This window comes from Balaenoptera musculus, chromosome 5 (assembly GCF_009873245.2).
Source record: "Balaenoptera musculus isolate JJ_BM4_2016_0621 chromosome 5, mBalMus1.pri.v3, whole genome shotgun sequence".
NCBI classification, from domain to species: Eukaryota; Metazoa; Chordata; class Mammalia; order Artiodactyla; family Balaenopteridae; genus Balaenoptera; species Balaenoptera musculus.
Window position 1 is genome coordinate 20,114,452 of NC_045789.1, and position 11,584 is coordinate 20,126,035.

Here is an 11,584-nt window from a genome sequence, read left to right on the forward strand (position 1 = left end):
CAAGTCATTAAATCATCCTTGAAAAACAGATTTCAAGTGCTGGTATATGAATACCATCCTGTAGGTATATGGCTGTATGATAACAATTAACAAGTTATCTGATAAAATTACAGTTTTTACTGCTATAAAATTAATATCTTTAAAGGATATGGCTTTCTATTTTTCCTTTCAGCATCTGAATCCTCCTTCTATGTTCAGGACTCATCCCCACCCCCAACTATAGAAGCTGAAAGAGATGCCAGATACTTGATTTGCCAGCCTCCCTTGCAGTTAGAGTGTGGGCTCTCCTAGACCTTGCATAGAAGGGTAGAGGGTTGAAGAAGTGGGGCTGTGCAGAATGCGGGTGGCAGCCGGAAGAGTGCGCAGTGGTGCCAGGAGCAGCCTCAGGGATGCTTGCAAGCAAGTCACTGAGTTTAAAAGTATGAACATTTCAAGTCTCTTTATTTAAATATCCTCTTAGAAAGCTAATTTAACGTACATTCCTGTAGCCATCAACATAACCAATCTCAGTCCTTTACTTCTAAAACGTGTGTTTCCATTACACACATTACCTCAAAAGTTATTGTTAAATAGGGTGAAGATGTCAGTATAATACGGAATTTGGTTTGGGCATAAGCAATTTCACCGCAGTTGCCAACAAGTAACAAAAACTGAGTGCAAGTTATATTAACACAGGGGAGGCAGCAAGCAACAGAAGAATATAATGCTGTGTGTGGGACCCCTTCACCTCCTGGGCTTCCTCTAGAATCGATTTGGCCACTTGCTCGGTCTTGGAGGTGCGTGATGCTTGATTCTCCCATATTGTTTTACAGTTTTTGTCTTTGTCTCCATGATTTGACAGTCTAATCCTTCTTTACATACTTTTCATTAAGCCAGCTTTCACTTTCTTTCAATAAGAAAAGCCTATATTTACTGTAGTACAATATTTCTTTAGTGTTGTAGCTTTTTGTTTGTTTTAATTAGGATTGTTATTGTTTTTGTTAGTGCTCTGGTTACAACATTACACAGGTTTTGCGTGGCCTTCCCTAGTCCTATTTGTTTCTGTGAACTGTTATTTTTAGAGTGCAGTTCAGCAAAAGGAAGTTTCTTAGGAATGCTACATAGCATTCTGGGCTAGAGCAGAAGCAAGGGCAGTTCCTTCTCCTGCCCCGTCATATCAAACCCAGAGAGACTTGTTAAACATACAGATTTCAGAATCCACCTCAGATGTGATTCAGAATCTCCAGGGGGGATGGCTCTGGCAGTCTGTTAATATGTGACCCAAGTGATTCTTATGTTATACAAGTTAGGGAAAACTCTGCGCCCTAAGGTGGCACCAAACAGTCATGCTTGCCCCTCCCCAACATTAACGCAGTATTGCCTTCAATTAAAAGAGCCTTTGAAAAATCATTAATTACAACTATACCACCTTTGTGACTTAAAGTGTTCTGGTTCATAGGATCCTCCACTCTGGTTTTATTTGCAACGGTCCTGTTAAGGCAAGTCTTCTCAGACTTCATTTCATCCACTCACACCAATGATGAACCCAAGCAGCCTGCACAAAGGACCTGCTCTATTTCTATTATAATACATGAACTATCAAGTATGATGTAATAACAAAAGTTTTCTCTTTAAATGATACAGACAGGCTAAGTGAATTTTTATACAGCTTTACAAATACTAAGTGCAAATCTTGTGAAGATGGGGCTGAGATGAAGGACAGAATAAAGATGGTAGGGGAAAGGGTGCTTTGTCAATAGAAACTTTACATGCATTTAAACAGAAAAGCGCTTTACATTTAGAGGCTGTTTCTGTTTGTCGGTTTGTTTGAACAGTTTTGGGTTTGCTTTCTTGGTCTAGTCTTGACTATTTTAAAGAGGGAACTTTATTTTATTTACTTTTCCTGCTTGAGCTAAAGTGTAGAAAAGACACGTTATAAGACTGTCATAAAAGATTTGTTGTAAACTTTGTAATTTGTTGCAATACTCTGTAAACTCAGAGTAATAAAGATAAACCAACTCATAATGGCAATGCTTAAATTCCAGAAATTTTCTTCCATAGCAGCCTTGTTCATTATTCTTCTAGTTACACTTCTGAAGCCAGAAATCCCATAGTTCACATCAACATTCAACTGGACTTGTTACTTTCTCTGCTTATTAAAGAGAAACCCAATATATACCAGCCTATAAACAATAAGAAATAGTTGTTTTATATTAATAACATTCCACTCCTTCCAATTATTTACACGTGAGTAGGTAGGAAGATTTGAATGCACAGCAGTCAGTTTGGGTTGATTATCATGAAGAACTAAAGCAATACTTTTCAGGGCTTTGCATCAAGAGCAGCTTTGAATTTGGGCTCTCGTAGTGCACACCAATATGTTTGTAACTCCAGCAATAAAGTACTCTTCATCCCCGTGTGAACTCGAAGAGGCCATCTGGGAGGGTGCTGTACACAATATTATGTTCTTTGGGGCCTTTACTTCAACTGGGCCCCTTCACACTGGAGAACTGATTATAAAAAAGCAGTTTTCTCATGGTCTGGCTGTTTTTCATCATATCTAAAATCCTAGTGTGGAAGTCTAGGGCATGCAAAAGTTTCGAGCGCTAGCACTGCCATTTAGGGAGTTCTCTTATGCCATTTTCAGTGAGTCAGGTCAGAATTTTCCAGCTGTCCTCTCCACCTACTACAAATACATGAAACCCTAGCAAAGCCCTTTTCACTGGTAAACACTTTCTTTGTTTAATTATAGATACATAATATATTAGTTCAATCTCTGTTTGGTATATCAAAATAATTCCACATGAGTCTGATAACATATATTGTAAGTTACCCTCAGAGATTGAGACAGAGTTAAGATCAACAGGAAGTTTGATCATTTAGAGTTTAAAAGAGTCTTAGATTTCTCTCTTTTCCATCACTTCAACCGAACTTTTATTTCTTAGTTCCACCTTTCTACATACACCTTAAAAAGTATTAGTTGTTGTAATTGATGCCATACCATAGGGTACCATCCAGGTCTGGGACGCTCATTCCCCCGGCTGCTGGGAGTGCTGGTGGTTGACAGCTTTCAGCTGACCCGTCTCCATGCATTGCCCTCACCCAAAGCCATGCCCCTTCTTGGAGGCAGCCATTCCAAAAAAAGTCACAGTCTTCAATTCAGTTTTCAGAACAAAGGCAATTTCCAATCTAGAACCCATTTACTGAATGAGAGTTCAAAATTCCTGGAGAAAAAATGCCAGTAATTCCATACCAAGTATATACAATAATGATGACCCCCCCATCCTCCCTTATTCTTTCCCTAAAATGACCTACAGCCATGTACTTGGATATTTGTACAACAGAAAATGGAGAATACATCATTTCAAGGTGTGTCAGATGTGAGGTCTGAGTTGTCATTGATGACCTGGAACTTAAGCATCATCATGACTTCCAAGTAATAGATGGAGTCCTGGTCCAGATCCAGCTCACGGTGTACCTGTTGGACTCATGGATGTAGCCAGTGGTCATTTCCTTGGTCCCCAAATGTCTAATTCCAATGGACCCATTTGGTAGTTGGCAGAATATATTGGTGCTTTGGCCTATAAGGTAAGAACTACCATTGTGGGAACAGCCAGGAGTAAATGGACAAGTGTAACAACCAAGGCCTAAGGACATGGTGACCAGGGGCTTAGACCTCTTAACCATGGGGGTCTGGGTCACCCCTCTAGCAAGTCAGCTGACCAGCAGAGGTGATAACAGAGGAAGCGGGGAATCTAGAAGGTGGCAGACAAGGTAATGATACTCCACTGTGGCTTTGAGACCACCTGCAGTGGAAGGGCTGTAGTTTTGTTCCACTCACCTTTGTCAGTTTCCCTAGGAAAAGAGACCAAACAGAATCCTGCAAGAGCTGGACCCAGAATTTATTATATGACACACATGAATCTGAGTGGCATGAGGGCAGGTGGTAGATGCTGCAGTGCGCCACTCAGATCCCCTCTTCACATCTGAGGCCGGCATCTTCCAAACCACTGGGAATGTTACCACCTCAAGAATTGCCTCAGCTGACGAGTGCTGCCTGGTCCAAAGTCACACACACACCTGTCTTCAGCAACGTTTCTAATGCCTGGTCAGTGAGGGTGAGGATAAAGGCAAACCCTGTTGCCTCTGGGGAAATAACTTTGAAGGGCATCCTAACTCTGGAGCTCCCTGAGAGATCAGGTGAGGCCTTTTTGTGAGACTGCATCAACGGTTCAACTATCTCCTTTGCTCAGTCAGTTTTACTTCCTTCTCTCTGCCAGGGGGGGTTAATCAAAGGTCATTAACTTCCTGCTTGCAGATCCCCATCTCAGAGTCTATTCCAGGGAACACCACCTAAAGCAGTTATTAAAGCAGAAATGATGCCAGATGTAAGACGTGTGGTCATCTTATCTCATGGAAGCTTCTGTAAGTTCTCTCATTACCCCTTCTGGGTGAACTTCTGCATTAAACAAGCAGCAGAAAACCCTGAATATCAGAAGTTTACTGATGCCCTTCTTTTCCTCTTCCTTATCTCAGCCACCAAAACCCGTTCATTTTTCTTTGTAATGGCTCTTGAGCTAATTATCATCATCATTATTACTATATTTAATGTACATAAATTGTTTCTTATCTAGCTTAGACTCTTCTCCCCTCCCATGTAGGTATTTCAGTTGGTTCTTCACTGATCTCTTGCCTCCTGCCTCTTTATCACTCCTAAACCATTCATTATATACAATGTTTTCTGGTTGATTTCCCCCAAATTCAACATTATAATAGTACCTCACTGCTTATAAATATGAAATAGCTCAATTAAGTAGAAACTGCATTTCTTCGTGTGACATCCCACAGGCCTCTGCCTTCTGGGCCATATTGACCTTTTTCTAATCTATTTTATAAATAGTTACTGAATATTGACAAAGATAAAAATGCAAGTCTGCCTTAAAGTTGCTCAGAATGATTTCAAAACTTCTGCTGCTGCCACATTCTATGTGCAACACTATTCCTTGAATAAATTCTCTCACAAATATTGATTCTTTTAAGAATATAAAATGTTCAAGCAAAATGAAAAATACAGAGAATTATAAAGTAACTGGGTACTAGGTTTTAACAGTTTTCAAGCTTATTTAATTTACCTTTAGTTTTTTGATCAATAATTCATTTGAGATGCTCCTGTATAGCTTTTTCAGATCTCATTCATTTCCAAAAATATTTTTTCTTTTTTTTTCCTTTTCTCATATAAATATTTAAGGCTACACATTTCTTTTTATATAGTCTTAACTGCATCCTAGATGCTTTACTATGTAACAATTTCCTTGTCATTAAATTTTAAGTTTTTAAAATTATTTTGACCTATGAATTATATTTGTACTTAAATTTCCAAATGTATGGAAGTTTTGTAGTTGTTTTTATGTTTTTATTGTTTATTTCACAGAATAGTCTTTGTTAATTTAATGTTTGCTATGTGTTATAAAATGTGGTAAATTTAGGGATATGTTTCCTGTAGATATGGAAGTAATATGTATTTATAAGTTGGGGGTTTATAGTTCTATGCATGGTTACTAAATACAGTATGCATGGTGTCATTCAATCTTTCACTTCTTTAATTCTCTTTTGGATTGATCTCTCAATTATTGAGAGAAGTATAATAACATCATTCACTATGATTATAATTCGCTCAACTTTCTAATTTTATGAATTTGCACCTTATATTTTGAGGCTCTGTTATTGGGTCCATATGTTGTAATCAGGGAAGAAAAGTCATTTGTTTATTGTGCTTGATTTTTAACAACAAATGGCGAGCTCAGGTCTTAACACTGGCTGTTGGGAGGCAAGTCTCTGTGAGTTGCTCATGTCTCTGCATCTCTTACAAGTGAGGCAGTGATTGCCCTTCGGTCTGAACTATCTTTTCAAGGATGTTTGTATAGTGATTAACAGTGGAAGATAGGTAGTATATTCCTCTGGAACAAAGGGCAGGCATACCCATTATAAAAGACTGGGGTTCCCTAAGCTCAGGGTTCCACTCCTGTAACACAACCCACAGGCATCCATTGGGTCCAACACCATTGCTCCTATGAGCCTTGGCAGGGATGAGGGGACTGATGCAAACATGCTGATGCTCATGCTTCTTGAGTAATAAAATCCTTTGTCTCCTTCCCAGAGGTCTTCTACAAGTATCCATGAAACTGTGGCAGGCTAATATGATAAAATCCTTTGTCTTTATCCCAGGGGTCTTCTACAAGTATCCATGAAACTGTGGCAGGCTAATATGATAAAATCCTTTGTCTTTATCCCAGGGGTCTTCTACAAGTATCCACGAAACTGTGGTAGGCTAATATGATAAAATCCTTTGTCTTTATCCCAGGGGTCTTCTACAAGTATCCACGAAACTGTGGCAGGCTAATATGATAAAATCCTTTGTCTTTATCCCAGGGGTCTTCTACAAGTATCCACGAAACTGTGGTAGGCTAATATGATAAAATCCTTTGTCTTTATCCCGGGGGTCTTCTACAAGTATCCACGAAACTGTGGCAGGCTAATATGATAAAATCCTTTGTCTTTATCCCAGGGGTCTTCTACAAGTATCCACGAAACTGTGGTAGGCTAATATGATAAAATCCTTTGTCTTTATCCCAGGGGTTTTCTACAGGTATCCATGAAACTGTGGCAGGCTAATATGTTACCTCTAAAGTAGGGTAAATCTTAGACCCTTTAGAGTTCTTCACTTCATTCTACAACTTGTCTGTATTGCTGCTTCTATTACTTCCTTCACACTCCACAGTGCCTATTATAGCAAGTTCTATTTGATTTATGTGGTAGCTGCCTAGAGAATTCTCTGAAACACAGTAACAGTTGTTTATGCTATTGCTGATAGAACATTGCAAAATGGTGTTTTATCTCCCTCCAAATGGTTTTAGTCTGGATTTTAGCCTTGAAAAAGGTTTAAAAAACTTCCTTCATTCTTTCCCAGCAAAGTCAAACTTGAGCTATAATTTGTTTTTTGATTTGAGATTTGATCTGTCTGCCTTTGCATTTCCTTCAGCATGATTTGAGTGGATTAAAGACTTTTTTAATATTTGCAAATCATTAACTAATATTATTACGTAAATAACTTGACCTAGTTATCAGTTCTGGAAATAAGATCAAAACTTAGTTATCCAGATGGTCAAGTTCCTCAGCTGCCTCTTTCAAATAGTCTGCATTCTTCGGCATGCTCTGTCATAATTTTTCACATATTGTGTGTTGAAGCAATAAACATCATTTTATATTATTCTCTGCAAAAGTAAATGTGTCGCAAGATTAATAAATAATATGTAGCCCATGGCCAAATGGTAATGGTTTTTGCATTTTATGCTGTTTTTCATGAATTACTCCATGGTTGCCCTCTATGGTGAGAATAATTGAATGCTGGCTGTGATAATTGTTGCAGTTTGCTCAAATTATTCATACTAGGAAAAATTAATGGCCCAGATAAATCCTCAGACTTTCCTGTCTCTTAGAGCTGGTTTAGTGAATATTTACTTGTTGTAAGTATAGAAAGTTCTTAAGTAGAGATATAGTTTGAACTTTGCTTAAATTTTTAAACTGCCTTTTAAAATTTTAAGATATTTTATTTACTATTAAGTAAGTACAAAAAGAGATGTATGAAATACATGTAAAGCGTAAGGAGCCAGGATTCAACAATATATGCATGCCTACCTCCAAATTTAAAAAAATAAAGATCGCTACTATCACCTTTGATGTTTTTTGTGAGTGCCTCATTATTTCCACCTATTTTCCTGTCCCTTCAGATATATCCACTCGCTTGAAATTTGTGCTTATAAATCCCTGGATTTTTTAAATAGATAAACCACATATATTGGTATCTGTAAATATTTTAGTTTTCTGTTTTTAATCATTACATAAACGTAAAAAATAGCCTATTTATTCTTTTATGACTTCTTTTTGCATTCTGTATTGTATCCTAAAGATTCACCCAGGTCTTTTATAATTTAGATCCCATTCATTTTCATTGTTGTTTAGCATTCCATTTATGACTATAGCACAATTCATTTATCCATTCTACAGCTGATGGACATTTGTGTTGTTTCCACACCACTCTTCTAAACAGTGTGATGCTGAACTGTCAGTCTCCTGGCACATGGGTGCCAGAGTCCAAGGCAGTAGTCTTAAAACTGGGAAATTAGTACAGGGGTAAACAAATGTTTTCCCTGAGGTATGTGCAGCACACAGTTGTAGGGGGACCAATTTCCAAACCCTTTGCTTCTATGTATACTCATTCCTAAAATTGATCTCCCTGAGAACTTACCTGAAATGCAGGTCTGACTTGCTCACTTCCCCTGTAACAGTCCTTTTCCCTCACTTCACGAAGGACATGCCTTTCACTATTGGCCTTACTACAATGCTTTATTCAGGGGTATAATAACCTCTTACTACAATGCTTTATTCAGGGGTATAATAACTTCTAGGGTACCAAACAACAGGACTGTTTGAACTATTACTCTAGGATAGTGTTGAGAAAGCTCATTATTTGAACATCTGCCATTACGAGTGAAATTGTGTACCCCCCAAATCCATAGGTTGAAGTCCTGATGCCCTGTACCTCAGCATAAGTAGCTCAAATATTGATTACAATTTGGTTTTGTAATAGGCAAATTTTCTGTATTCCCATCTACTTATTGATACTAATACATTTTCTCAGAGCTTACATCTATAGAGACAAAACATAGGAAATTATGCTTAATCCTCTAATTCTAGCAAAAACAATACCTATAAATTAATTCACGACTTTAAAAGAATCATTTCACTTGTAGATCAAAACCACAATGAGATACCACCTCACACCCGTCAGAATGGCCATCTTCAAAAAGAACACAAATAACGAATGTTGGTGAAGATGTGGTAACAAGTGTTCCCACTTCGTGCACCGTTGGTGGGAATGTAAATTGGTGTATCCACTGTGGAAAACAGTATGGAAGTTTCTCAAAAAACTTAAAACTACCATATGACCTAGTAGTTCCACTTCTGGGTAGGTATCCAAACAAAACAAGAACATTGATTCGAAAAGATACAAGGTACATGCACCCCAATGTTCACAGCAGCACTATTTACAATAGCCAAGACATGGAAGCAATCTAAGTGTCCATCAACAGATGAATGGATAAGAAAGATGCAATATGTATATCTAGAAATCCAACAATAGGGAACGATTAGGCTAATTATGGTAACTCAACTAGATGGAATATTACCTAGTCACCAAAAATGGTCATTATACAATGATCATTCATTCTAACAAGGAAGATGTTTATAATAAATGACTGAGCACAAAAACAATAAAAATTCCAAGTTCAAGGCGAAAAAAAAGAATTATTTCACTGAGAGAGATTATGTTTTGCTTATTAGTATTTAGATAATTCAAAAATATATTTAATGTTGCTTTGATTATTGTGTAGTATTATTTATAAGGTTAACTCAATAAGAAATTAACAAAGACATCATCATAGGAAATTTAAAAAATTGTCATTTAAATTTACAATCTTGTTTTTACTATGAGAAGAAATATTAATAAAAGACTTTCAAGTCTAAAATATATGAAGGTAAAATTCAGTTTAAAAAGTAGACTTTAAGAAGATATAGGAAAAAATAAAAAGTAACACTGAAAAATTTTACTCTGTTGAAGTACCTAATTTAGCGTTTTCTAAGTAGTTGATGGTGAGTTTTAAATTACCGTGCTATTTACATTACATTGGAAACATTTAACGAGGTGATGTAATCGTTTCATTTAAAAAGATCATATTCACCACATACTGAACAGATATTATTTTCAACTTTTTAAACTTAGGCTGAAAATTTTGGATGGCAATTTAAAAAATATGGCAGAGGGTGTACTTTTACAAAATTCTCTTAGATATGCAACAAGCAAAAAAGTTTGAAGAACACTGGTCTAATTTCATAAAATATGCTTATCTTCAACTTTACAAAATAATGCCAGGCTGCATAGATACACATATCGGCATGTTGGAATAATTTTTTTTTTTCCTGTATCCTCATCAGGATTTGGAATTTTCAGATTTTAACACCCCCCCTCCTTTTCTTAAACCCATATGGATGTGCATACACTGGTTTCTCATTGTGCTTTTAATTTGGATTTCCCTGGTTAATAATTAGACAGCATCTTTTCATATGTTTATCACCATATGGGTTTCCTTTTCTGTGGAGTGCCTATTCAAGCTTTTGCCCATTTTTTTTCCTTTGAGTAGTTTGTGTTTTTCTAATTGCTTTGAAATAATTCTTAACATATTCTGGTTACTAACTCTTTTTCAGTTATATGTATAGAAGATACTTTCAGTTCATGAGTTGTATTTTTATTCTTTATAGTGTTATGTGATAGACAAAAAGTTTGAGTGATTTCTTTGCATCTTAAGAATTTTTTCTACTTCAAAATCATAAAAATTATATTGTCAGCTAAAACTTTCCCTTTCACATTTAATTCTTTAATCAATCTGGAATTGTATGCATTCAATTTCATTTTTTTTCATGTAGATGATTATTATAGCTCCAATTATTGGAAAACACCATCATTTATTTATTTTTTATATATTTATTTTTTGGCTGCGTTGGGTCTTTGTTGCTGTGTGCGGGCTTTCTCTAGTTGTGGCGAGCAGGAGCTACTCTTCTTTGCGGTGCACAGGCTTCTCATTGCGGTGGCTTCTCTTGCTGCAGAGCACGAACTCTAGGCGCATGGGCTTCAGTAGTTGTGGCACATGGGCTCAGTAGTTGTGGCTCGCGGGCTCTAGAGCTCAGACTCAGTAGTTGTGGTGCACAGGCTTAGTTGCTCTGCAGCATGTGGGATCTTCCTGGACCAGGGATGGAACCCGTGTTCCCTGCATTGGCAGGTGAATTCTTAACCACTGCACCACTAGGGAAGTCCCCGCCATCATTTATTTGCTCATTGCTCTAAAGTGCCAACTCTGCTATAAATCAGCTTTCCGTTTACATATGTATAGGCCTGTGTCTGGGCTCTCTATTGTTTTATAGAATAACTTGTCACTCCCCGTGTAGCAGAAACTATGTTTTCAGTTCATCAAGCCCATTTACTTCTGGGCACACCGTGCTACCATATTTCCCAGCCCCTCTTACAATTGAACGTGGCCATGTGACTGAGTTCTACAGGGGATGTAGACAGAAGTTATGTACGTCACTTCCACAACTAGCCCCCAAGTTTCCCACGAGATCCTTCATAGTCTCTCTCATCTCTTGTCTGTGGCAGGTGTGGAGGACCCAATGGAGTATTGTGAGTCTATAATCAATGGCAGAGTCTAGGCAGGAGTCCGGGGTTCTGAAAATCTGCATGATTCTCCTCCCAGCTCGTCACCGTGTATCTCTCCCTCCTCATCTGCCGCCGATGTGCCTTGGACTTTTGTTTTTATTCTCACTTGTTTAAACCGATATAGATAATTGAGACCTGAGTGCAATAGACTTAAGATTTTTATACTTGCACATCCTTCCACTATGCACGTGGGAAACCTGTGAATAGTGCGATATGATGTGGACTCCATGAGGATAAGATTACATCACTGGCAAAATAGAATCAGGATATTGAGTCCAT